We start from the raw sequence: 27,893 nt of genomic DNA on the forward strand, positions 1-27,893 counted from the left end.
ATAGTTACAGTGCAATCATATATCATTTAAGTTATGTTTCAAATGCTCCTCAGCGAAATTTCGCTTTATTTCATCATTCATAGCATTCCTACCCTGTGATATTTCTACGACAAATAAGCTTTTACTTCTCGTATTTTAAAATAGATGAATGCAATACTTCAAGGCTGGGATTATTTTCTTTTTTAAAACTAAGAAATTTTATACTGCCATCGCATTTGCTTACGTGAAAGACTTAGTGTAAATAAATTTTATTTTATATGGATTCCCCAGTAGGATAAATTGATTTCCTTTAGGCTTGCTTTCTTGTTTAAAACAAAAACAAATAATCAATCGATGGAAAAAACCATTGAATAAAAATAACAAATCCATAAGCTATGATCGGATGAGGATAAAAATTTATTTTCAAATGATTGAGACTGAAATTGCAAAACGAAATGTACAACAAGAAAAAGATTGAAAAGCTAAAAAAACGTGAAGAAGAGCTGAATGTTTTCAGTGATCATCAGTCAAATTATAACTATGCGAAGTCTCACAGTAAAATATATTTTAGTCACGTAAAAACGGAATTTTTCTCCTGTACTCATTAGGCTTTGATTGCTTGTGAGGGGCGGATGACAGGGCGTAAGACTAAAAAGGTTGGCGACCTTTACAGCGCGTGGGATGTCGCCTTGGGACACTTGGGTCCGATGAGACACCCAGGCGACGAATCTTGCGCTCTGATTATTCCGAAGCAAACGACTGCGCACAGGTGGCGAAACCGACCAATCCCCGCGTTTGCGAAAGACTTCGGGGAGTGGTCGCTTTTCGGGTCTTTTTATACTGGGCGTGTCCAAGTTCGTCACCAGCTCTGTAAAGGTTGAAATTATTCATGAGTAACGTACATTTGAAGAGCCGGAAGTGAACGCAAAATAGAAATCCAATGAAAAATAACTATGCATTAGCAAAATCCGTTGTTATTATTGCGTGCATCATCGATCCTCACTGTTTTTGCGAACCCCTTTTCTTCATTTTGTAGAAAAATTATGCGGGAATACGCACTGACGAATGCTTAGTCTTAGAGCCAGGTTGATACTTCAGCATGGTTTTTTTTCCTCCGAAAGGTTTATAGCAAATACGAAAAATGATAGCAGTATGACTCCATGCACGCTAAAGCCCAACAAAATTAAGTGCAATTTTTCGAATTTCTCCAGGATTCACGTAAAGTTTGGAAGACATATTGGGCATCGCTACTATTACGCTGCTTTTTCATGGGCTTAAAAGGTGGGAAGAACATATTATCGGGTAATCTCAATTAAGGAAGTACTTTATCAAAGTTAATCCATCTTACCACAGGGGATGTAGCTCAGTGGTAGAGCGTTCGCTTTGCATGTGAAAGGCCCCGGGTTCGGTCCCTGGTATCTCCACTTTTTTTATGTTTTCGTATTACATAAAAGTTGCTATTTTACAGCTAAGTTTAAATTTGGCACCCATCGAGGCGATTGATACCTTAAAATCATGCCACATAAGGTTCGGACGAATTTTCAATCCCGAAGGAATTTTTCCCAGACGTACAGACGAATTAAAAATCTGGGAAATGTCTCATGTCTGAATATTGTCGTTCAATTCCCTGGGCGATAGGGTGCAAATTTGATTTTGCAATTAAGATATGACTGTTGAATCCTCAGGAGTCACAGATGGTAAAGATAGAAAACGTTCTCTGAGCATTTGAATAATTATAAGTGTGGAATCTTGATTTTTTTCTGATGAAATTACTTCTGGTGATAATGATTCCCTTCCGAAAATTCTGATCTGATAGATTCTGAAGGCGCAGCTGGAAATCAAGCACGTAGGGCGTGATCATTGTAGTAATAGGTCTCATTCATATCGGTCTGCAACGGATCGAGCGGCAACCATAGCGTAGGAGAAAGAGATTTAATACGATTGTCAATGACGAAATGGGATTGAGCTGGTGAGTGTATTATTACGTACATGTACAGGGCGCCGCCGCCTCAGCCTATGACTCTGTCGGCGAGAAATCAGAGGATAATCGGCGCACTTGCAGTGGACTCACACTGGCTATCATTCTTCCTACATTATGCACTGTATCAGAAATTCTACACGCCCTTTGAAAAATCAAGAGAAATGTATTTTTACTGGGGAAACCAATGGTGACCATGCTGGTTCAGGCAGTGGCGCAGCGAGGGGGTGTTTTGGGGGATAAACCCCCCCCCCCAGAGCTCACAGAAATTTTTAAGGTAAATCTATTTTACTTAATTGGATTAATATTACTTATAGAATAGTGAGAGGATTAATAAAATATCCCTCAGAAAGCCGTAAAAATCACCATTTTGAACCATTTATCTTAATTTTTTACCGGCGGAAGGCCTCCGCACCTCCCGCTTACCCTGGCGGGTATGCAATACCCCCAAGCCCCCCAGCGTTAGTTGCTCCTGAAACCCCCCCTAGCCTTAATTCCTGGCTGCGCCCCTGGGTTCAGGTAGTTGTAAGATCCTGAAACGAAATTTTACGCTGGCGCTTTCAGTGAAGATATTTTTAATTGAAAAGCGTGTTGTATGGGCATGAGCATGAAAAGTTCATTCGTTAATTGCTCTTCCCTTTATACCTGTACCACTACCTTCAATTGTGCTTTAAATTGCTTAGCTTGTATTTACAACGTGCATGTCATAAATGAGGCACTTTCTCTCAAAAGTGAGAAAAATCAATAAATGATAGTGAGCAATGGCGAATTGGCAGCAATTATATCTGATGTAAAGTTTCAAACTTCACAAGGCTGTTGAAATGTTACTGCAGGTCATCAACTTGACTTTCCTGTATCATGATACGTTAGTTTTCTTACTTATAGGACTATATTTTTAGAATCAGAAGAGTAAACTCCTGGCGTTGTTGGTCGTATGATAATGTACTGCCTCTTATTGTACCAGAAGCAAATATATTTTTCCCTGTTGCCTAACTGCAGAGCTCAGAAGATTCAGATTAATGTGTTCATGTAGTACGTGTGCTGATATTTTGCGAGCGATTGCCAGACCTTTTCAGTTACCTTTGATCTCATTTCTTTTTCAGATCTCCGCCTTTTCTTTTTTTAATTTCACAATGTAATCTCATAGAAGAAATCAGTTCTATTTGAAAGTTCCGTGCTATGAACTATTTTCGAAAATCGGCTAGCATAACAGTTTTTATATCGTCTCCTTGCACATGGATAATTAATCTGTCAAAGAGTTTCTTGAAGAGTAAGAAATCTTGATGGATCAACTAGATCACAGTGGACCGGAAACGTTATCGCCTTAAGCAATTCCCGAAAAATCACTTTACCAAGAATGAATCCGTTGGTTAATTCTTCCGTCAGTGTGAGATATCTCACTTTATTTGCACTGCCATTGCGAAGTACGCTAGAGAATTCTCTTTTCTCTTCAAATCACCGTTTCTTATCAGAGGCCAAAGTTGGGAGTCGTAAAATATCGGAGATGGAAATTAGTGAGGTAAACATGGCTTTTGAACCGATTAGATAAGAGAGCAGTGGAGCCTTTCTTTCATTCTGCAGTGAATAACAGTTATTTCGACCGTTATACTTCACTCGATGCTCTTGAATTTCCCATTTAAGGCGGATTAAAAAGTAAGATAAGAACAGATAAAAATTTATGATCGTTGTTCGTCTTCGGTGGTCCAAATAATTCTAAGAATATGTAGTTTTCATACCCCCAATATCTGTAGAATTGTAGTGGTAGAAAAAAGTACGGCTAATTTCATTGTGTTATTGTACTTATTGACCACTGCTTGCGCTTGCTTGTCTTCTTAATTGCGTTTAAGAAAACCATGGGTTTTGTTTCCTTCTTACTAAACATTTAAATGATGGTTTCATTATTTTCTGACGTAGTGCTATCACAACAAGTCCTCATAAAGTAAGCTTATTTGTGAGAATAAGAGACTATTCATAGGTGAATAAATGTTTTGTGCTTATGTACGATATATTTTATTTTAGCAAAACTCGTTTCTCCATATTTCCATCTTGCCAGGTACAGATTCTTTCGACTTTATATGAATTCGCGGAGATTCTAAGAAGTGAAGCCTTAATGAGTAATTGAATAAGTTAAAGAGAGTCGACATTGCAAGTTTTTATTTATTACCAGTGACTCCAAAGTAAAATAAACACCTTCATTTTTTTTTCCTTTCCATCCGTAACCGAGAAACATTTTCTATTGTATTGCTCGCCAACGCGGGAGTAACAGTTATATTATCCGTCGCCGTTCACGTCGCGTGGTTGGCTTTGAATAATATGAACTAATTTTGGACAGAAGAGATACCAGGGAGGAGGAGAGCACTGTATTACGCCTCGAGAGCCCTTGAGGAGCTCGAGGGAAGCTGAGTGCTGCCGAGGGAAGTTGTTGACACGGAGGGAGTTCGATGGGTTTGGATTGCTACATCGGCGGGCGAAAGAGGCGAGGCACATCATTGGCGATGAAAGCGATGCACTTCTCACGAGAACAGTGTCCCATCTTCCCTCCGAATATCGTTATTCCTTAAGGGCTTGCTTGTTCCATCTCCATTCACCTTCCTCGAGTAGGTTTTCCGTGCCAAGTACTCAAATACTTGAAGATAAGGGTCTTCCTTCCAAGCTAAATCCTCTTGCCTACGCCCACTATGCCTAGGATCTGATAATTTTAGGTCCTAATTTTGAAATATTTTGAACCTCATGAAAAATTTTCCCACAATTTTTGGGTGCTATCTGGAAAAATCGCAATATCTCTGTCTAATTGGGAGAGGAATATTAATGTTTTTAATGGTTATATATTTTCTTGCGAGTACCCTAAATATGGCTGTTTATATATTTTCTGCTCAGTCTACAATCTCTGGAGACTTTCAATGATTGGTTATTTATATCATAGAAAATAAATTTCTTCATAATTTCCTTTGATATCGATTCATTTATGCTCATCGATAAAACTGCTCTCACTCAGGGTTATGTCAAAATGAAAACGTAAATATAATATCCTGGAAAGAATGAATCGAGAGATTGACCGGGCAAGATCAACGTGACACACTTAATAGTTATTTCTCTACTTGAAATTTAGATAGCATAGAATGTTAATGAAAATAAACTCAATTTCGAATGATAGTCTAAAACTTAAATATCAAATAGAAATGTGGACCCAAGGTGAATCTTTTATCCGATTCCCATATTATCAAACCTTCTGCGATGTCTATGTAGCTGCGTGTGAGAATCGTATCACTTTTCTTTCGTCTAAATTTAATCGCGGCTGTCGTTCGTCGGTCACGTTTCCGTGAGAAATTTTTCCCGAAGTGTGAGTTACATTGGCAGGGGGAATGTTTACGACTACTAGCGTCCGATGCGGGGTTGTTATCTTCATTCTCGAGGCAAATAAATCTCGCTGAGGTTTGTGGAAGTATTATGCAAGTGTGATGGTCGACTGGAAGGCGAAATCACGTAAAAATCAAGGTATTCGGTTGAAAATGATTATCTAATGAATCAATCGATGAGTGTGTAATCAGCAAGTGAGCGCTCGGTAAAAGAATTAGACTAAGGTCTACTTAAAATAAAATTACCTCATTAGATTACGAAATAACTCGGGTTTTCTGCATCGGAAATTGGATAACTGGTTAGAACTTCGCCACCTGTAGAAACATTGTTATATTCATCAAATCAAAAGAAAGAATGATATCGAGATAATTTAAATCAGTTTTTTTCTCCTGGGATATTAATTTTTTTTTAAACCATTATTCACATACTTCCATGTGACCATGGTAGGATGAGATCGTTCCATGGCTGAAATTTTAAGGACTGATAGAGGTAATTCTGAAAGACAATCATACATATAATGTGAGATTATTTAGAAAATTCTGACTTTTCATTACTGTTTTTTGTTCTTTTTTTACCGTTTGGGTCAGACTAGACGGCGCGAGGAAAGATAATTGGGATGTATTATAGGTCAGTGTGGTATAACTGTATCCATTCCCCGTAGAGCAGTATACGTGACGGAATGGGCGCACTATAAAAACTCTTATCCAGCGCTTGACCATTCTATGATAAGAAGCGGCTCCAACTTCCTCAATATTCGATGTCATCGTCCCTACCTCTCCTAAATATTTGGTAATAAATCTTTAATAATGTTTTGCTGAAGCACTTGGGCGGGTACCGAATAGCTGTCATGATTCAGGATTAGAACCTCAACGGGAGTGAATCATCACTGAATTTTAACGAAAACCTTCACCCAGAATCCAAAAAGATAGTTCATATCGTCATTAACTTGCCCATAATGGATTCATCAAAGGTAAGGCAAAAATATAAATTCCAGCATCTTTTGTGGTATACTAATGATGGGAAAATCTAAAGAAAATTCTCAGGTATTTCCTGTGGAAGTTCCTTGCTGACCTTTACCCATAACCTGAGTTATTGAAATGCTGCTATAAGGTAAGTAATTTCATCTCGTTTGCTGTTGAAAGCTGTTCGCCACTTCACATGGATGTGAAACCAGTGAAATTGTAAACGTGGTCACTGGCCATGAAGCTATGTTGATAATATTTTGCATTAATCAGAATTTTATTCATTTTAGAGGATAGCTAGTCAGATACAGAAGGAAAATAAACGCACAGTTGAGGTTTCAGAGGGAAACTTGATATAAACTACCTCTATTTGTTGCGGAAGCATATTATTTTGCATTGCAAATGAAAGCCTCATTGTTGCGATCGCAGTGGGTACAAAACAGACGTACGATGCCATGTAGGATTGATTGTCGCTGTTTGGAAATGAATCCCTACGTGAATTCATTCTCTGCAAGGCGACGAAAAGATTTTGTCGCGTGCTCTCCATTGTCCCCATCACAATGCCATTCCTGTCTCCAGCACGCATTAAGCTCCAACGACTTAATTTGATCCGGAAATCGAATAATCCGTTTTCATGAAGCCCGCGTACTAAGATGAGGTGTAAAAATGTGCACCCGACTGAAACGCATACACGAGCATTTTCTCCTTCCACACACACCACCACATTAGTAAACGCGGGAGAGACGACTGCGTGATAGGGAAATACTTGAAGTGCCGTTTGGAGGAGCCACAAAGCAATGCAAATACGAGCACACTCCCGCCATTTTCCGGCTTTTGCAGCTTAAAACACATCCACCCTCACAGACAAGTACTCATTCCACTGTCGAAACAATTAACGGCCCAGCCCGTTCATACCTTTTTCAATTCCTTGCAGCCTTTTATTAGTCTCCCCTTACCCTTCCGATCCAATACCCCTCCCAACCACCCCTTCCGATAAACCTTCCCTTCTCGTCTGTTCTGCATGCTTCGCCAATCCGGATGGCGCGTAGACGCATTAGGGGGAAAGCTCTGAGATGATTTTCCGATAAATAGGGCCCAAGGTATTTTCTGGCATATGCCCCCCCTGAATTTCTTTCCGGCGTCATCCCTCCAATCTTTATCTTCAACAGATATAATTATTATCGAATTTTCTGAAGGACGCATTGGAAGAGGGAGATTGATATAAAAGTAATAAGGGTTAACTAATAAGGAGAAATTTATTGGTCAATCGGTGAAAAAATGCCTACAGTATTTTCTTATTGCCAACATTTTGCACCTCTTTTTTGTACATCGACAAGGATATACAGTATACGAGGTATTCAACTAGCAAATTAGCCCGAGGACTTCACCTTTATTACATTCCCATATCACGCCACGTGTTTATCGATTGACCCTTCGACGTTGGCTGGGCGGTCTGAAATTACATCAGAAATGTTGTTATTCAATATAAAGTTTCTCCGTTGGCTCGGTAGTAATTGGCTCCCAAGAAAGTTTCAGGAGTCAAAACCAAGGTCGACTTTTTTTCTTCTTAACTTGCAACAAAAACGTACACCTTTAAATCCGGAATAAATATTTTTGATCAAACTTCAAATTATATCCACAGTGTTTCTTTCAGGTTTCTCTCCTCGCTGTCCGAACTTCCAAAGATTCAACCCACCTTGTTTCGCGTTCACCCCGCTTTGTTTCTTTCAATTTTCCCATGACTACTAATAGGCATATTTTCCAATAAGTTTGTCAAAATTAGACACTTTATAGTATTTTTCGACCATTCAGTATTGGTTATTTACCAGAGCAGAGGTTGGAAAGTGATTGTTTATTACGTAGACACGTTATCACTCCCACGGCTTGGATTCAAATGTGAAAATCTAGGATATAATGCCAGCGTGCATGTATCAATATCAATGCAACCCTCTTCGTGAAAATTTTCCTCTCATCTCAGAATATAGATATCCCTGATTTCCTCTGCCATTCCGCAAAATATTTGTGTTATCAGGGAAGGGCTTCCCAATGCCTTTGGCTGTTTCCACCCCACAATCTGCGCTGAAGGTGAAATCCACGGATTTAGATGCCCTAGAGCTTGAGTCACTACGTCTGCGGTGATATATTTTCCCCAAATTCAAGGTGGTTGCGCCATATTCACAGGACCGGTGACCAATATTAATGTCAACGCATCACTGTGGACACGTCATCCGTGTCAATCGCAAAGACATCGACGGCCCAAATCAACATTATTGCGAGGTGCTACGCGATAAATAGAATAAGGATTCACCGGCAGAAATTTGTGTCACCATTTCTTCTTTGTTTTCCTTTTTCGGTTTATATTTCATTAGGAGGCAACATAAGTGGCTCATCTAGAGATTTTGGCAGCCTTCAACGGAGAGGTATTCAATCGAGGATATTGGACCAATGGAAAATATCGAAATCGTGTTCGTAGAAATAATAACACAACAACATTGAGTAAGTGCGGAAGAATTGTCTAAAATTTGGTGGTAGCGGTTCAGAACTCCGAATAGACAGCAAACATTTTCAATGGCCCTGCAATTATCTGTATCCACAACTGACAGTGAGTATCAAGAATTGGTGCAGTCAAAAAGTCGACGCGATATCGGAATCATCGCGGAAAAAAAATTGGTGTGGTGATATTTCTTTGAAAGTACACAAAGTTGTCCCTTTCACAGATTTTTTTGTATTTTACTTTTGTGACCGCTTCCATTTCTTAGTTTGATTTCAAAGCTCCACTTTAACTCGCCGATATTCCCCCACATCAATTTTTAAGAACCGCTTAGCAACCAAAGCCGTTACGGATTACGGTTACGGATGATTACTTTATGAAGAAAAAAATTAAATTGTTTTATTAAAAACGATAATGCATTTATGTTTATTAGAGACAGTACATTTTTAATAGTACTTAATCACAAGTTCAAGGCTAATGATTTTTCTACTGCAATTTTCGAATCTTACACGTTTTCACATGTTTGGATGAATGCGGGAAAGTTAACATTTCTTACCTGCATTTCATGATGTCGGAAACAGATTGATTAATTTCTTCCTTTTGCATGCGTACCTCCGGTGAAGACGGAAGTCGCGCTTGGCTGAAACACATAGCGAATCTGGTTGCGCCTAACTGTACCCCATAGCCAGAATAGTTTGAAGCGAGCTCGTATTTAATGTCAGCGGAGGCATGAGAATGTTACAAGGCGAAACAAGACGTGTTTACGCCCTCTGCGCGACGCTTGGCGAAGAAAATTGCGGAAAGCAGGAAGAATTTACGGTCTCAACTATACGGTGCTCTCTCTCGTGGAGGGACATTACAACCGTGACAACGGGGATCTCCGCCGTGCATTATTCTAACGGAAAGCACTTCTTTGTTTCACCGGGTCGCTCTTAACCTTTCTTTGCTAATCGCGTGAGTATCATCGTGTTATTACTTACTTACTCCTGTGGCCAAGTAAACACAAGATGGTTTTTGGTCTCGCAAACGACCCACCCCCAATCATCTCCGTCTTCCGTCAGTTCCATATCTGCTCCAAGACTTGTAATCATCGTACTTATTCTATATTCAATTCAGATTCAATACTTGGTCTTCATCGAGGTCTTCTACCTTTTTGTCTACCATTATAAACCTACTTTATCATCCTGGTTGTGTTGTCCCTTCTCAATATGAGGGCCAGCCATCTTAAACGCTTTTTTTATTCTTGCAATTATATACGGCTCACCATATATATCTCTCTCATTTCTCTATTTTTTATGATTCTCCAAACTCCTGTTTCATAATTTGGTAATTATATTCCTACGTAGGAACTTTTTTCGTGTTTTACAGCGTTCCCACTCTAACTACATTATAAAATTCACGGTTTTTTCCAGGTTTTCACGGTATAAATGTCATAAAATTCACGGTTTGTAGATAAGGCAGTTTAGGCAGAAATATTGATCACGCAACAATCATCGGCCGCACGTTAATTACAAATGTAACAAACGCGACAGATGCCTTGAATGCAAACGCAGAAATGACAGTGCTATCTCTCGTGACGTCACCTATCGTTAGCAAAATCCATGTCCGGCTAAAAGGGTGTGAGTGGGAAAATGGAGAGAGCAGGGAAGTGAAGAAGTGCCTGATTTTTTGCCAGGGTTAATGTCTTCCAATCGCAGGCTTAAGGTCAATGTGTCGTCATGGCACACACGGATCAATTAATAGTTGCGCTTTCGAATACACGTGTGCAGGTAAATGCGTGGACAGTATTTGCACGTGACTCGGCCTTAAAACATGATTGAAATATCCATTTTTTTCTTTTAATCCGTCTATCGTAGTTCTACAATCAAGTTTGAGAGATTTCTAAGGTTTTATGACGAAATTCACGGCTATTTCCAGGTTTTTTCACGGTAGAAGAAATTCACGGCTTATTCACGGTTTTAAGGTTTTCACGGTTGAGTGGGAACCCTGGTTTTAGTCGTTTTTCATGGTAATCTGTTTTCAGGGAAAATAATAATAATTTGAAATAACCACCAGCAAATTTCCACGATTATAATCAAATTAATAAAAATTCATAAATTGCAAGTGTTTCTCAGTAACATGTCGTGAAAAACTGCCGAACGGGCGAAAGTGATGTATCCTCTTGACGGTTAAAAATATTACCAATATTTCGGAATGAAGAAATCATTAAAATGTTACCAACAATATGAGAGTCTGGAGTAAATGAAGGTACTCCCATATTTGGGAAGTTTAGTGACATGGAATGGAATTTGTAACATCAAGAAAATAAGGGAGAAGGGAGGTATGGGTGAAAAAGTATTTGAAATGTCGATGAGGCTCTTGACACTTGAGAAGAATGTAATCGAGCGACGGTGAGTCACAGAAATGAGTTACACCACGTGTTGAGGGGAAAGCTAGCTTAGGCAACCCAAGAAAGCTATCGATAAAGAATCGAGACGTGTACCCACTTAAAAGAGGGAAATCACCTTTGGCTGATGTGGAAAATGTTTGGCGGGAGGAGGAAGAGAAAAAACTTGCAAATAGGGTACGTGGACCGGGGTTAAAAATGATTAAAACAATCCCATTTTATTTTTCTTTGGCCGTATTTTGATTCATGATTATCCTCCGATTATGTCCGCACTAAATAAACAGTTTTAGTTGAAAAACGAATCCAGAAAATTCATCGTCAATTTATCTCCGATTGCTACCAATTTTATTTAAAATTAAGTTGGTTGAGGGTTTTAACAGAGGAAATAAGGAATGTTTCGTCTACCAGTAAGTAAGAGTTTTCAGTGCTTACTGTACCTATTGATTGAAATTTAGTGCTGAAATTGCGATAAACTATGCCGACACGAGTAAACCTTGCGGCACGAGGAGACTTTCATTTAAGCTGTAGATTTAAATGGACTCAAAATTGAGCGCAAACTGACCTAGGTATGATTTTGAAACTACATTTCAAATGAGGACGATCAAAAATGCAGTAACTTTAAAGCCCTTAAGACCATGAAATATCTATAGATATCGCTGAGCCAAGCCGTGATTGTGATTGTATATTATATTCATATGCATCTACTATATTTCAGACCAAGTAACCGAGTGTAACCACTCCTTTCCCCCTCCGTTATTTGGCTGAAGTTTTGCTTGATTGCCTTTTGAAACGGCCAAGCGCAGAGGAGACACTTAACGCGGCTTTCTATGCATGAAGAGGGTGTTTTCATGATGTTAAACGGCTGTGACCGGAATGAAGTTCTATTTCACTTGGGCTTAAAATTCCATGACAATGGTTCGAAACTCTGCAAAACTCTCTCGGTAATAAAAGCTCTTGGCGCCTTTTTATGCATGAAGTAAGGTCTTTCAGGTATAAAACGGTACCCATATTACAAGTTTGAATTGTTTCGCCGTGACAAATGTTCAAACGTTTCGAAATTTCTCTGGGAACATATCACTTTCTATTTTGAATAAATTTTCATATTGCACTTCAAACATTATGAAACTCCGCTGACTATAAGAGCATACGCTTGATTGGCTTATGGCTAGAGTGAATTGATGCATTGAAAGAAAATTTCAAACTATCGCTTTATTCATTCATATTGCCGCGGAACGATCATTAGCAGAAGCCACTCCATCAAGTTTTTCAAGTATTCAGTGGAGAAATTATCTTTACCTCTTCCTTTGCACAATTAGGAATAAATTTGTAAATTTTTGAGTTACGGTGCATTTAGCTGATTTCAATTATGTTTTGGTTGAGTTGAATAGTATTAACTTGAAATAATTCGATTTTGAAATACATTAAACCCTTGCTTACGCTATAGTGCGATACTAATGCGAGATATGCGTGAAAACTGTTATATTTAGCCCCAAACTAGATCAGCTGAAAGAAACTTCAAACAAATTTTGCACCTGGAGAACATAACATGAGAGAATGGCAAAGTTTTAAAATGAAAAAACACGGTACAAAAGATACTGCAATGAAAATTGACCTCTTATATGAACAATAAGATGAAAAAGAACCTTACTGATCCGACCGTTATTAAGGAAAATGAATACCTGTTACATATATTCGGAGCTTGGGTTGTGGGAAAGAAATTAAAACGCCCAGAGCTTCATATTTCAAGAGCATGTTAAATGTGTGATGGGCCTTCCATTACAAACTAAACTGAAAGAAGTTGAGATAATCGGGGACACAAGGAGAATGCGACACGAATAGCGGTATGTAAGGGGGATATATCACTATCGCTATCTCCAGGGACATGGAGATAGCGATAGCTATTCGTGGCTAATGGGGATGGCTGATAGAAAAAAAAACAGGTATACTTTTATGAAGTCTGATTGGTTTTGTCAACATAATTTATGTTATTATCTTACAATATTTATTGCCTTTTGTAGTACCTACTAGTAAAATCAAGGTAATCAGGCATATGTGAAATGCTTTTGAGAAGGTTCAAACTTGTCACGGTATTTCACGGTTCGCTTGACCTATAATACACTTTTGCGTTTTGAAATGGCTGCGAAACTGCGAAAGCTTGGTAGATAGAGCGATAAGCGCAGGTTCTAGAGGAAGAGTGTTGAGCTAAGCTCGGCACAACATAAAGATGAATGAGAATCTTGAGACTGAGGTAATTATGAGTAAACGGGAAAATTATGATGAATGAAGAAACGGCAGTTAAAGTTTTCATGAAGTTGGCGTACGTGCTACTAGTGATGTGAAAATGAACTTAAAATAACATTACTTTTGTACCTATTGAACTCGGCGTTTCATCTTAGATAATGCGGCAAATGATGATAGATGTATTATGAGGTAGTACACGGTGGTCCTGAGAAAGTTCATCAGTTCAGTTGCATGGGATTTTTTGCCTTTGATGATGGCTAAGAAATCTGTGCGAGAGGGGGATTAATAATGTCGTGAGTAGTTCGTCGCAACTGAATAGCTTTTTTCGCTACAGAGATAGACCCATTCTGTCGCCATTCAGAGGCCGAATGCTAGGCCTGGAATCGGTTCACCTTTCCCTTGAACTTTTGTGCGAATGAGGACGTGAATTATCGCTAATTACCCGCGGCAATGAATGCTCAGATTCGTAATTCCCACGAGAAGAGACCGCGGGTGTTCGATGACCTCGAAATGCTACTCGGGTTGAGCACGAATGGGAAACCACGTGATTCGAAGTAATTAAATATTGAAATAATAATAGTGCTCGCCGCTGTAGAAACAATCGTTATTCTCATCTCCTAGCGGTGGGGTTGTTCATAAACATTGGATCAGGAGGTGTGGCCAATCTCCTATTGCTGAACGCGCATATTTATCGATGAGAAAAAATATCAAGCAAACTGCGTTTAGCTTCGCGTATGTACTAGGCTCGAATCAGCAATCATCTGGGTTGGCCTTTTGCCGTATTTGGGCGCATATTCTTTAGGTAATGCCAATTACGCAATTATCGTCAGTACCTACTTGCCCAAAAATAGTTATTATCTTGGAAACGGATACGTAATTGTAAGAACTAACAGTTGTTTATGACCTTAAAAACGCAAAAAAAAACTGTTGAAGGCCAAGGAAAATTTGGCTTCGAGCGATTTATTTTAACACAGGAAATTAGTAGTTGAAGTAGTCCAGTGGCCAAATAACAATGAGTGAAAACAAATTTTTCCTTCCCCGATATTATCAGTGAGAAAAGACGACATCTGCTGCTCTCAGAAAGCGATCTCCTTCCAAGTGTGCCGGTGTAAAAATAGAGCCCATCTTAGTCAGCATCCCATCGGCGTTTGCAGTCGTTAAATTAAGGAGCGCGAAAACTACTGCCTTTGGCGTCCATTCCACGGTAGGCTGCTCTCGCAGTGGGACTAATACATTTCAGTCAGTATCTTAAGCTACTTAGGTAACTTTTTGGAACACAGTGGGACATTCGAATTCCCAAACTAAATTGATTGATTTGGTGGTAAAACCAATTATCATAGCACTAAACCATTTGTAGCAGCAGTCATTAGTGCGTAGAAGTCCAAAGCAGCAGCTTTCTACTGGTGAAACAACCAATCGATGAGGCATTCACGTCATTGCACCATCTGATGATAGCAATGACAATCTCTATCAAAACGATGAAAACAAAGAGTTTTCACGGGTCAGTTAACCCATGGGGAACTTTGACTAAGGCTCTCGACTTTTCTGACGACTAAAATATCGCCTCTGCTCATTTATTTTGTTTTTATATATTTCATCATTTTCTGAATCTACCGATGCAAAAAAGTAGGCTTTTCTCGTTGAGCGACTTATGCGACTCTCTCAATTTATTCATTGTCTATATTAGGTGGATATTCTACCATAAAATTCATTTTGAGACTGCTTGCTCATGCATTCACATCCTCATGCATGAACGTGACATTTTCTGACGTTAATACAGGCTACATACATGATGGAGACTTATATATACTTGAATATTTCCGCTTTTTTGGGGCCCACATAAGCAAAAAAATGGAAGGCTTATCGCAAAATAAAGCGATGTTATATCTTTCATCTTAAAATCTTCAGAATAAATCCTGTTTAGCCAAAAATAATTAACTTATTTTCTGTGATTGTTTGAAGCGAGATGGACGTTCTTTCTCTGGTCTTCAATTTTACAATATCTCCCCTCCAGCCACCTATAGACGTTACCACTACATCCCTAGTGACGGTGCATCATGGTTCGTCTCAGTTTTTCTTAATACAGTGGCTAATATCCTCCTTCTATCGTAGAATTTGGCCTTGAGAAAGGTAAGCGACCCAGTTCAAATACGTCCGCTTAGGATTAGAGATAATCATGTTTCTCATATAGAATAGTAGTCTGTGGCGACGGCCAGATATTAATGAACGCCAAGATGACTGACAAATCGTCCTCTGGACGAAGATAAGATGATTGCCACAAGTTATACCGGATGCACCGCTGCGATTATTTCCTACTCATGGTATGGACTCTTTTGAGCACGATGCTATGACCACATTTCGATGGCGATTACTATTTATCTGACGTATGTTTAGTCCTATCGAATCGATTATATTGAGTTTAATAATGCCGACGTCCCTCCCATTCCGCAAAAATTAAGAGCCGGCCTTCTGTCTCGACTCACGGGAGTTGTTCCAGTCTGGACGGTGGAATATGGAGCAGTGTAGGCGAGAGATCTGTGTTCATTTTTTTCACCACGCCCACTGATATGTTATGTAAGAGTAGAGTTCCCATTCATCGGTCGGAGTTGACTTTTCACTTCGCACAAGGAGCGAAGCCGTTTGCGAAAGCTAAGGTACACCACTGCCGGTCGGATCATTGCTCGAACGCTCTACCTTGAAAAGCGAGTCGGAGAAAATTAAAGAATCTCAGATATTCCGAGCAGAAAGACCCAAGTGTAAAAAAAAACAGGCCAGCTGTCCTTATATTGGAACTTGAGGCACTTAAATGTTGCGATATCGTCGCACTGACGGAGCAAGGAAGTCGAACGCCGCTGGCAATGAACTTCCCGATAAGGAATACGAGGAAGTATAGGACCAGGTGACAGTTCGGGTATGGATACACTTGGGAAAGTGACTCTGGTTTTTGAGAATCATTATTTCCTTGTATAAAGGCTCCAATTTTGAATAACCATCGGCTTCGGCGCCCCAAGGCTGGGATTCTTTAATATCTATAAGATGACTGAAGGTAGAAGGTTAGCAGCAGAAAAGATGTCGCCATGCTGTGGAGTCCTGGAACGGGGAATCTATTTTCGTGGTATCTTTATTGCCGTCGCTTGTGTATATATTTTTCTACTCCAAAAGAATTCCTCGCGAAAGCCCGCAGTTTTTGGATAACCTAACCTCGCACTGTTTCTCTACGCATACTTTTCGTTCAAATACCATTATAATCTGTTATATGCATATGACATAAAATATGGCGAGTTTTTATGGTATTTGATAGCAAATGGTCAATCCTAAATCTCAATCGCCTTATCGTATCCTTCGGACATTATCATGCATAGATTTTTTTAAAACTTCAGTGCCCGCTTCCTAATTGAGGACTTTTATTCTTTGTGCGAAGCTTGCAATTTTTTTGGCATGATATATTGATTTTTTTTAAATGAGAAAAAAGCAGTGAACACCAAATGAATACATTGCATAGTTACATCTTATTTAAGGACGTTGCCTAAACTCCTTGCTGAACACCATATCCTCGGTGTCGATCTCACGATGGCGATTTCTGACTAGGTCGAAATCATCGGAGCACTTCTTCAATGAGTGAATATTTATACATTACGGTGCGGAAAACTTTAACCTAAAATACTGCTTTAAAAATCTCCATAGGTATAGGGTAATGAAAATATCTTATTCTCCCCTTCCTTGTGACGTCATCCATTCGAATTATTGTTACTGACAATGGGATGGAAGTCTTATCATCCCAATCCAATTTATGCGATAGTTCACCTAGATAATAGATTGCATCCTAAGTTAGCGGAAACGAGTAGTATAAAATGTGTCCCGATATAAAGGTTGGGATTATGAAAGAAAATAGAGCTCGCCCAACTCTAATCCAAAGGCTGATTCATTTCGCCCATTCAAAGTATATTATACGGAATAATTATGTCGTTCACACCGACCCAGAATCGCAAATCATGAAGAGAATGCGGTATATGGAACGGAAAGATACTCCACGGCGATATTAAGCCATTCTCTCAAAAGTTTAATACAAAAATATTCAAAAGTTTCTTCCCACTTTCAATGAGTTGGTGACGCCATTAGAGCTACGGCTAATTAACTCGTTCTGGGAGAACCGCTCATCGAGGTAAGGGATCGCTCACAAGAGTGTAAACAACAACCGACGACTTACGGACCCTAGCACTAGGCCGAGGAATTGCTGAGAAACGGTAATGCGCTTGTAATGAGTACGTGATGTCACGATATCATCTCTGAAAGGATTAAGCAATGCCTTCGATTATTTCGCCACTGATAGCTCAAGTGATGGGCGACGGATAGAGAAACGAGAAAATACGCGATCAGAGGCATAGCCAGGAATTCCGTGCGGGGGTGGAGGCTGGGGGGGGTCCAAAACCAAGGGGGAAAATCTTTGAAAAACAGGGTACCAAGGAGAGGGTTTTAATCTAATTTTAACACTTTTCATAATCTAAACAACTTCATTTGTTAAAGAAATATTTTGTAAATTCACGATTTCTCAATATTTTGTTTTCTTTTAAGAAGGGAAATAATTGTGTTTTTATATTTCTGGGGGGGTCCAGACCCCATGGACCCCACCCCTAGCTACGCCACTGATATGTATATTTATTATTCATACTCCTTCAAAATCTTCAACAAGAAAATTGGTTGTATCGGTCGCATTTCTTTCTATCTTCAGATAAGATAACTCCCACCGGGTGACGGCGGAAATTGTGAAAGTTACTTCTTCAAATAAATAATCAGTCACTCGCTCAGTTTCCAACCGGAGGGTTGAATCGGTTGTGAAGATAGAGCTCGCCCCGTATTAAAGCGTGAATTTTATGCATTCACGATTGGAGGCCAGGCCTTTTCCTTGGGCCAAATTGAATTTCGAAAACTCTGTTATAGGGATTTCCTAAGGTTTCACCCGGGATTTCAACTCGGCACCTCTCAATCAGCAGCCAAGCACTCAACCCATTAGTCTATTAAGCTACCGCGCTCCCCTGATTAAGTCATGGGTACTATCAATCTTGCGGATAAATTAGTTCATATAAATTGACGACGATTATGATGTCTTTTGCATGACGAATAAATTTCACGCTTCCTCCCAGTTGTTTCTTTGCTGGGATCAGTGTCCGTCGGAAGTGGGTGGTGGCATCGGCCGGACTCCGTCCTTGGTCCTCCCGTGAGTCACCCAGCCCACCCACCGCTCTTTCACGCCTCTTACCTGCGGCCTGTAAGCACGTCTCCGGTGCTCCCCGGATCGACATAATCAGCGGCCCGAAGGACGCGGGTTTTTCCTCGGAACGTCAAGAACAAAAAAAAGAAACTCATTCCTATCATCTCATTTCTGTAAGAGATCACTCCCGATATACTCGTCATGCGTAGTTACGCTCGAGTAATCAAATCACTAATTATCTCTCGTCGGAAGTGCCGCTAACAACTCTCCGAATATGAAGCACTCCTCGAAAATTTGTCACATTCAGTGTCTTCGACTCTCACTCCTCCTTTTCCATCACAATAATGGATTTCCCCGCCTCCCTCCACAAGTCTATGCTGGAAAAATGGCTGCATTGAATAAATAGTATCCTCTCTCACAATTCAGTTTATTTAGATGTTTCTTAGACGCTCACTGCAATGCTAGAAAGTGAGATGCTATCAAAATCCCTTAGTTTGTGTGGAAAATCAACTTCTCTGTAATTTGTCGCAAGTCCTCTTATATTTGGGCTGATCATTATTTCATAGTTCAGGAGCAACAACGCATTAGGTAAAGTATGACATAGAACATTGAACCTCGTGATAATTTTAATACTTATACAATATTTTAATTTAAAAATTCGAGTTATTTTGGAATATTAACATTCTCATCGGATTAAAATGTGTGTAGATAGCTGCCTGTACATCATGTTGAAGTAGATTTTCAGGGTGCGGTTATTACTGTTTTTAAGGGATAACAGGGCATAGGAATTTATTAAAGCCAAATAGTCATTTGCTTTTAGAATACCGGGACTAGCTACGGTGATATCTTTATGGAGTCACCCGCAATGCACAAATTGTGCGAAAAATCCACAGAGAAAAAAATCGTTCGCCTTTACCAGGATTTCTGAATTTTATCCTGGTCAAGACGAATGATTTTTTTCTCTGTGGATTTTTCGCATTATTTAAGCTATTTAAACACATGCTCCTTTTGGCTAAACACAGAATCGATGTTTTTGTCGCCAATATTTGTAATAAATTTAAAAAATGCCCTTAGTTTTTTCGTTAAATTATGTAGACCTTCAAAGAGATCTCTCCGTGATTGAATTAATGAGTAATTAATGCTGATAAGTATTTCGAACTCTTTTCGAACTCTTCATCACCCTACAGAATAACAACAGTTTTTCCCCTATCAATTTTCTTGAATTATGAACGCAAGAGAAAGCACAAGTCTTTGCCGTATCTATATACGGTTCACGATTTGCCTTCCTGGGAAAGAACACAACCCATTAAATCTTTTCATCAACTCATATTGATTGCCGACTCGGTGAAAGTAAAAAAAAAAGATGTTTTGTGGCTACTGAACCCTCTTATTCCGCTGGCTTTCCTCAAGCATCATTATAAATAGTGAATTGTAACCGCTAAAAATATATAACCTTGTCGCCCTGCTGAAGTAAGCTTAAGAACTGCATTGTCATCTTCTTTCCGGGGATTCGTTTATGTTCCGGATTTTTACGTATACTTCGTACCGTTTCATCCCTTAGGGAAGGGTTAATTTATTATTTTTCCAGCCTCAAATTACGACTGTCGTGAGATGTATGGGTCAGCGACCCCCTAAATCTCGAATATCTAATAATAAAACTCCACACAAAAAATCCCGGAAATTTATCGTTCTAGTTTCCCTCGGATAAAAATCTCATCGCGTTTGCTCGCATCCGTCTTCTAGACATTAAGTAGATTCGTCTTTCGAAATTTAGCTTTTTAAGTTTTCCCCGAATGTTCAGTGGAATTTATGTTTCCATCGATGGCCGTACTTCAGCACGTATTGCTCGTAGCTCTTGCTACGCGGGAACGGCTGTCGTGGAATCAATGATGCGAAGAATTACACTGCATCACTTCCGCGTCCCTGTCGATATTAAATATTAATTTTCGCCGTAGCGCGTTTACTTACTTTATTTCGCAAAAAATTATCTTATTGGTCGTTTTCCTGGTTTCAACAGCTAAAAATATGTTCTCTCATGCGCCTCCATGACCCAACTACATGCTCATGTAAGTGAAAGTAGGCGCTAGTTAATTTAAAATTCCTAAATCACCATGTATTTTGAAATGCTAAACAAGCCAAAGAGAGAGCATGGGAGTTTGTGGGACTTATCTTGACGGAGAGGAACATGCAGGGCAATATTTCTATTTGATTTTTCTCTGAAAAGTCATTTAAAGGGAACTCAGGAAATATCATCTCAGTTCTTATTCATTTTCTGATAAAGTTTTGTAGTGATGATTTTCTTGTAGATTAAACCGATAATGCATTTTTCGGACTGCATTCATAAAAAAAATAATTAAAGCCCTGCCTGGGCATTAAAAGGGAACAAAACAATACCTTTGGCGCAAGAGTAACCATGTATACGTTAATATATATATTCATACGCGGAGAGCGATTCATCGTGGCAAATTTGGGCATGTTTTTCGCGCAAATTTATGTTCGATTCAGTACGGGTTAGAAACCTACGATCTCATTAAAATTTTGAATAAGTATATTTTAGAGGCATTGTAACTACATTGGGGGTTGAGAACTCAACATTTTTACATGGAAAAATAAGGACACCCTAATAAATCTATACGTTTCGTTGCATAAATTTCTTCTTGAATTCTTGGGAGAACTGAATTTGATTTAAGACCAGCTTTGAGCTTAATTTTTTCTAGTAGTAATTTTTTCACGGATTTCGGTTAAAAAAATAAAAACCTGACTTTGATACAAATTTTTCTGCTTATTACTGATGTTCCCATACCTTTTTCACTCACACGTTTTCCGCGACTCATTTTGGATGCGATAAATATTTTTCAAACGATTTGGCATAAAATTCAACCATTTTTACTCTTGACTTTTGATTGCTATGAATTCGAAATTAGTAAAATGATAGCCTACTGCTGGTTGTTGTTGATGCAGTCAACGTCACCTTGGAAATACTTGTTCGCCTCAGAATCACGCTGCGGTCACTCTATCGCACTTGCCAGCGCCTATTTTTTAAAATTATGTTTTACGCGTCACGAACATGCTTAAAATGCGTTAATCATGGAAGGCTTTCCACTAAGAACGTTGCTTTTGTTTTATCCATATCAATCTCTGACAAGACAAAAAATAAAAGATTGCTTGTTGCGAGCTAACAAAGCACGAAATATAGGCATGGGCCCCCTTCCGCCGTTCTCGCAGATTTTTCCGCATAAATCCTTCCACCGCAAAATAGATGGACTATTGGCTCTCGGAGAACGTATTATAGTGATTGCGTCCTCGGATTAATTAGCCCAATATGTTTACGAGTAGAAGTTTAATTTTATCGGCCTTAAAAACTATGCATAAAAAAGCAAATTTTCACTGCTCGAATGGTCAATGTCCAAATCGTATTTACGGATTTTGCTGACGTTCTTGGTGTCTTTATCACTTCTCACAGAGAAAGAAGAATGAATATCACACGATTAATACGGACAAAAGTAATTATTATTAGCAGCTTTATGGGTTGAAGACAATTGTTTCAGGAAAAATAATATGAAAGAGGTCGAGAATTACTTCGCTACTCTTGTAAATATTGCCAAATATATCTTTCTGAGATTGACCAAAAAATTCAACCAAACTTATTAAGTGGAGTCATTTGGTCCCAAGCATTGTAAAAATTGATGAATATTACTTTTCTTTTAATGTCTAAAAACAGAATCCTAAAGTGACACATTGATAGAAAACTTTCGGTTCCACAACCATATTAGAGATGTATTACATTATTATAAATGTATGAAAGATCGCATATAGTTTTTATTTCCCGAAGATGGAATTCACTGCCTCTATTATATATTCAGTCTATGTGTCCACATTATCCTGGATTTTTAGTAGTATTTTTTCAATATGTTTTATTTGTTTGTTGATAATGTAAATGCATTATTTTGGTTGTTCGTTTATCAGAGATCAGAGTCCACGATAATAAGTGTTTATTATTATTAAATTCATGTGTCAAGGCGATAGTAATAACTTCAATATCACTTGACACAACAGTTTTTCTTTATTCCTTACATCTATCAATATAGATGGCTAAGTTCTAACAACACGTATCTCAAAAGAAGCAACTTTTCAGGAGAGCAAAAAAACGATTATTTTTTTACTTGTACACTCAAATTAAAAACCAAAAGTTCATAAAACTGAAAAAGAAGCATTCATTTGCAAATAAAGAGTTTTTTTGCTTTGTTTTATTTTTTTATATGTTATTACTCACATTTTAAGATACCTGTCTCAAACCGGACGAACTTGATATACGTGTTGTTAGAACTTAGCCATCGATATGGCTTCTTGCACAACGATCCTTTGTTTTTATCCCCGTCACCAAGGCTCCAACTCAACACAAAAAAACAAAGAATCAAAAAGCAACTAAAACAAAAAAAGAACTTCATAAAATAAAACAGACTGATAAAGTTTATACAAACATATATAAAAATGATGTGAGTCATTCCAATTATATGGATTCGGTGGAGGAAAGTGGAGTGGAGTATATAGTGGAGGAAAACCAAAGTAAACATTCTTACACATATGCACATGAGTATGATTGTTTCCTCGCTGCCACAAGGCGGCATGGCATGTTGGGGAGATATGGATCGGCAGCCCCCGCGAAGGAAGGAAAGGGTGGACTCGGCCTCGGCAAGCGGTCACGAAGCAAGAGCGCCCGTGCAATCGCGAATCGAGGCCACAACGGTAGCGTGCCGCCCGCGCGCCCGCCTTACTGATCCGCAGACGCCGATAAGGGCGACTTTTCGTGGCCCTCAAATCTCTGTCCTTTTATAACCAAACATAAGCCTAGCGTGAATATATATTTGGGTATTACATATGTATATTTAAACATATTCCGAACTCCTTTTTTCTTTCGTCGCCCTCGTCGTCGAAGGGACCTCTGACTTGTATTTCCCATTCAAGGGTTTCTCCCTGTATTCTCGGACATTTCAGATCGATCCGTTAAAAAGGAGTGTATTATCTGTTTTTCCGATCATCGTTTCTCCTTCGGAGTAGATCCTAAAACTGGGCAGGAAGGGTTTTATTAGATCAAGCACGCAACCGACGGAATTTTCATATTCTATTCTGTACGTTCCGTTTCCTTGATGACCATACTCTATAGCTGCCTTGTCCACAATCGATCCAATTTGAAGTATTGACGACGTTTGTCAACGTAATTTGATATTCATAACGCAGAAAAGATAGGAAAAATATATACTTTGCCGGTAGGGTTTCTCATTTTGGGAATGCATTGAGCATGTCCGACCCGTGTTCAAATTACACCAGAAATAATTTATCGAATTTTCTACCTCAGTGGACGACTAACAGAAGACCTCTTAAAGTTTTCATACTTACTAAGTAAGCTTTACAAAATCTCCCATGACAATAAATTGAGCTCGATGAAATATCAAAAGGAAAATAGATTCTTTTTCTTTTTGTTGCTTGATCACCCTTTTAGATGAGTATCCTATGTGATATACCTTACCTCGTTTAACTGAAAAAAATCAATAAAAATGTTTGAAACACAAGACTTCAGTTTTGTCGGAAAATTATTATTTTAAAAACTTACTTCACTATCCAAGATTTCTCGGAAAACCATTGATTCCATAAAATTTCCAAAAGAACCTATCTCGTATTCAGTGGCCGTAGAGAATATGTTGTCAGGTTTATTCGGTCGCAGCCATAGCTTATATCTATTATAAAATAGGGTCCAATGGTAAGTACTAGACTATAAATAGCTGCACGTTGATTTCTTTATTTTCAAGGATTAAAGAGTATAGAGGACCGTCGAAAGCGACATTACGAGCTGAATTAAATATGAACGCATAAAAAACACGAGACGTAATTGTCCGATTGCCTAGGAGAAAATCTCTCGAAAACCGTTCGCATGGAGACCACCCAATTACGTCAAATGACCAACAATTGAAGCTTAGTGGGTGGAAAATGAGTCATTTCGAAAGCCTAAACGGCTTAACGGCAGACTTTTTGATGCTCTTTTCAGTCCCTTAAGGATTCCTTTCAAAATAATTCGCAATATTCGCTTCCCATAAAGGACATGCTGTGATTTTCTTTGCTGCTTACTAATCGGCCCATTACCCTTTTCGCGCGAGCTAAATGTAGTTGAGGGTGAAGGTGTGGTTTGAGTAGTTCTTTTGAAATTTGTTCCTTTGGAAAGTCCCTCCAGGATTGGCCGCGCCCTCCAAGATGAATAATCGTGGAAGGCGAAGAGAGCGGAAGGTCACTTTGGCTGGGCCGCGTGGGAGACAAATCGGCCGGTCTCCATCAGGCGGGGCGGCGGCGGTTATTATTTTTTTGCGATCTCCTCACATTATCACCAGACAGATACATTCGTCTTCCTTTTCTGGATCCCAAATGTTTTTCGAGACTACGGGAACATCTTTCTCAGAAAAGAGATATATCTTGGTCAGAATTAATGGCCGCGCGTCGCATAGTCACGTAGGATTGCGGTAAACGCGGAGAACCTTTAAGAAATAGAGAGCACGCAAGGCCGAAACTTTTCCCAGTCCGTCAAGGTCATCACCTAGAATCCTTCTTTCTTTCTCTGCACTCAAGTTGAGTCGTAAATGTTAAGAGAAACGCGTACATATAAATCGTAATGTTTATGACACTAATGGACTCAATTGATCACGCTGGAGCTGGGTCAACAATGGTCGCGAGGCTCGTAACGGGATCTTTGCCCCACCCATGCCATCGGCTCCGTCTTCCTCGCAGCTGGGCAGTCCGATCGGAGATGACTCAGTCCGCCGAGCCGGACGGTGTCAATTCGTTTGCGTAACCTCGCTCCAATCCAGACAATGGGAGTATGGGAGTTAACATGCAGAAGAAGGGAACTCATGGCGGAAAGGGAGAGCGATGAGTCGCACTGGCTCTCTTAAATTCCATCCATTTTCCCAGCCAGCATCATCAAGGAATCATGATTCCACACTCATGAAGCAACCGCACACAGACCGATTTCAGCCCTTAAAATACCATTCGGATTTCATTTTAAATGTATCTTGCCTTTAACCGGCGGCGATAAAAGTGGAAATTACCATCATGATTAAGTCAATGTGCACTGTCGGATGTCCTTGACGCGTGAGGGCCTGATGATGTCCACTGTTGTATAAAACCGGTCCTCTATGAATGACATTTTTTTATTCAAAATAAAGTTCACAATCTATTTTTAATGAATTTTCACCTAGTAAAGGCCTTAATCATTCAATAAAATTTACAATGAGGAAATCACACCAAATAAATTCAAAGTAATTACACTGTAGAAGCTTTACTTCAGCGTTTTAATTTTGGAGTCCGGTCAATGACCGAGTTTTTTAGGCAAAATAATGGAAACCCATAATCACGACGGGAAATCATTTGGGAGACACCGAACAACGCATTGGTGCATTGATTACGAAATATTGTTTTGATTCTGGGGGTTTATACTATTTAAAACATTTTAGAATAAAAATGTCTCGTAATTTTCTAAAAGCTTAGAGGCGCCGTGGAAGTGTTTGGGATCTGATCGAAAGGTCCAGGGCTCAGATCTGGAATATGGTTTATATAAAAGCCAGTTTTATAATGTCTAGTTAGCTTTAACCGGAACATGATACTACTGTCACCTCAACTTTGAATATATGAGGGTTAGATACGGGCAAGCGTAGCTTAGAATAAAGTTAAGATAAACAGGCGGCATAGCGTGGAAGCACTGGGATAATATAATAACATAACTGCGGATAAAAAGCTCAGCAAAATAAACAGGAAAAAACCGGGCCTTGTGGTACTCCATAACAAAACTTCCACGGTGAGATATGGCTTGGAGATAAGAGACTAATCTCCCTACCTTGAATGTTTGACATGAAAACGCCTGTCGCTTAATCGCTGTGGACTGTACCCTCACTTATCTAAAAACCATCCTTCCATTTTAAGTATTGAGTGGCACTTATTTCCCACTGACAATGAGTTGATAAAAAACCCTTGGTAGGTATTCTGACCGCTGTGTATTTGATGCAGTACATCCTAAATGACAACGGGAAAGGCGTTGAAGTTTCACTGGATAGTCAATACCAAGGTTCTCTCATTGTCAGTGGGAGACTCAAACACCTGGTTAACATGTAATGGCGTAGCGCCAAAAACACCGTTTCAAGTGCCTGGACCCCTGAGGTCATTTTGGTGAGAGCTGATGTGGGCGACAGTGTTGGAAAGAATTGATCCAATCACTGATTTGGGACGACCTCAAACATGTTTAACTTCGATAGTAATCGAGAGGGAACATATGTTACTATCGTGGCAGGGCGTTGCCCAGAGACCAAATCCGATTCCCTATTAAGAAGAGAGAAAATCAGATTTCCCCAGTAGCTACGTTTAATGTGTCCAAAAATCATGCGGTCGGCATTCGACTCAATCTTGTTCCATGCATGCGTCCTTTATGGAATTTCCTTGTTTAGAAGGAATAGGAAAGGGGTCTGTTGTGACGATATAAACTCGTGGTATTGGTTGAAACCACCGCCATTCTCTCTCCCTCACTCTCATGTGCCCTATTCCCGTCTCTCCGTGAATGTGATTCCCGCACTTCGGAGTCACGCACGAGATTGCCTCGACTTCGGAAGCAGTGGACCGTGGAAAGATGCGGAGCGCGCACTCCATCCCTTTCATTAAGTCCGCTGATCTTTGGAAAGGCTGCGCCTTCGGAAGGGGGCGTGGCAGTAATCGAGATTGGGCGTTCGAGAAGAGGAGAAAGGGGTTTGTCGGAGACTTTGAGTGGGACGTGAATTAACACCTGCACGAGTTGACGCGGATGAGTGGGAGGGAGGCCCATGTTATTAGTGTAACGGTGAGAACGAAATTTTCTAGAAATTATGTAACTGGTAAGGTGCCTCAAACTTCAGCGGTTCGAAGAATTAAATTGGTATGATATTTGGAGGAGGTGACCGACAGCAAAGGTCATTTGCGCCATGATTATTGAGTAGGGAGGTAATTGTGGATAAAAACCCGGTGTTGGAATGATCCAGCTCTCAACGACAGGCGCCAAGAAGACCTCGGCTTAACGTCCGATCTGACGGACGTAGTGCTGTACTTGAAGTGCCCTCCATAAAGCACTCAAGAAGGCATCGGACAGTCTCTGAAGAATCTTTGCCACCGTTGGGATTTGAACTCGGTTAGACTGGGTGGGAAGCTAGCACTCTCGCCACCACACCAACCCGATCCCCAAGATTATCTTTATATGAACTTTTTGGGTAATAGGCACACAACAA

General features: G+C 39.6%; 1 protein-coding gene and 1 non-coding gene across 2 annotated transcripts in view; one reads left to right on the top strand and one right to left on the bottom strand.

Annotated features, from left to right (window-relative positions):
* Nucleotides 1-27,893, bottom strand: part of LOC124156426 (bicaudal D-related protein homolog) — a 301,899-nt gene that overhangs the window by 169,032 nt on the left and 104,974 nt on the right. The window lies entirely within an intron of this gene.
* Trnaa-ugc lies at nucleotides 1,332-1,403 on the top strand. The gene has a single exon. It is a non-coding gene; the product is annotated as a tRNA-Ala (tRNA).

Source organism: Ischnura elegans, chromosome 3 (genome assembly GCF_921293095.1).
Source record: "Ischnura elegans chromosome 3, ioIscEleg1.1, whole genome shotgun sequence".
Taxonomy (NCBI): Eukaryota; Metazoa; Arthropoda; class Insecta; order Odonata; family Coenagrionidae; genus Ischnura; species Ischnura elegans.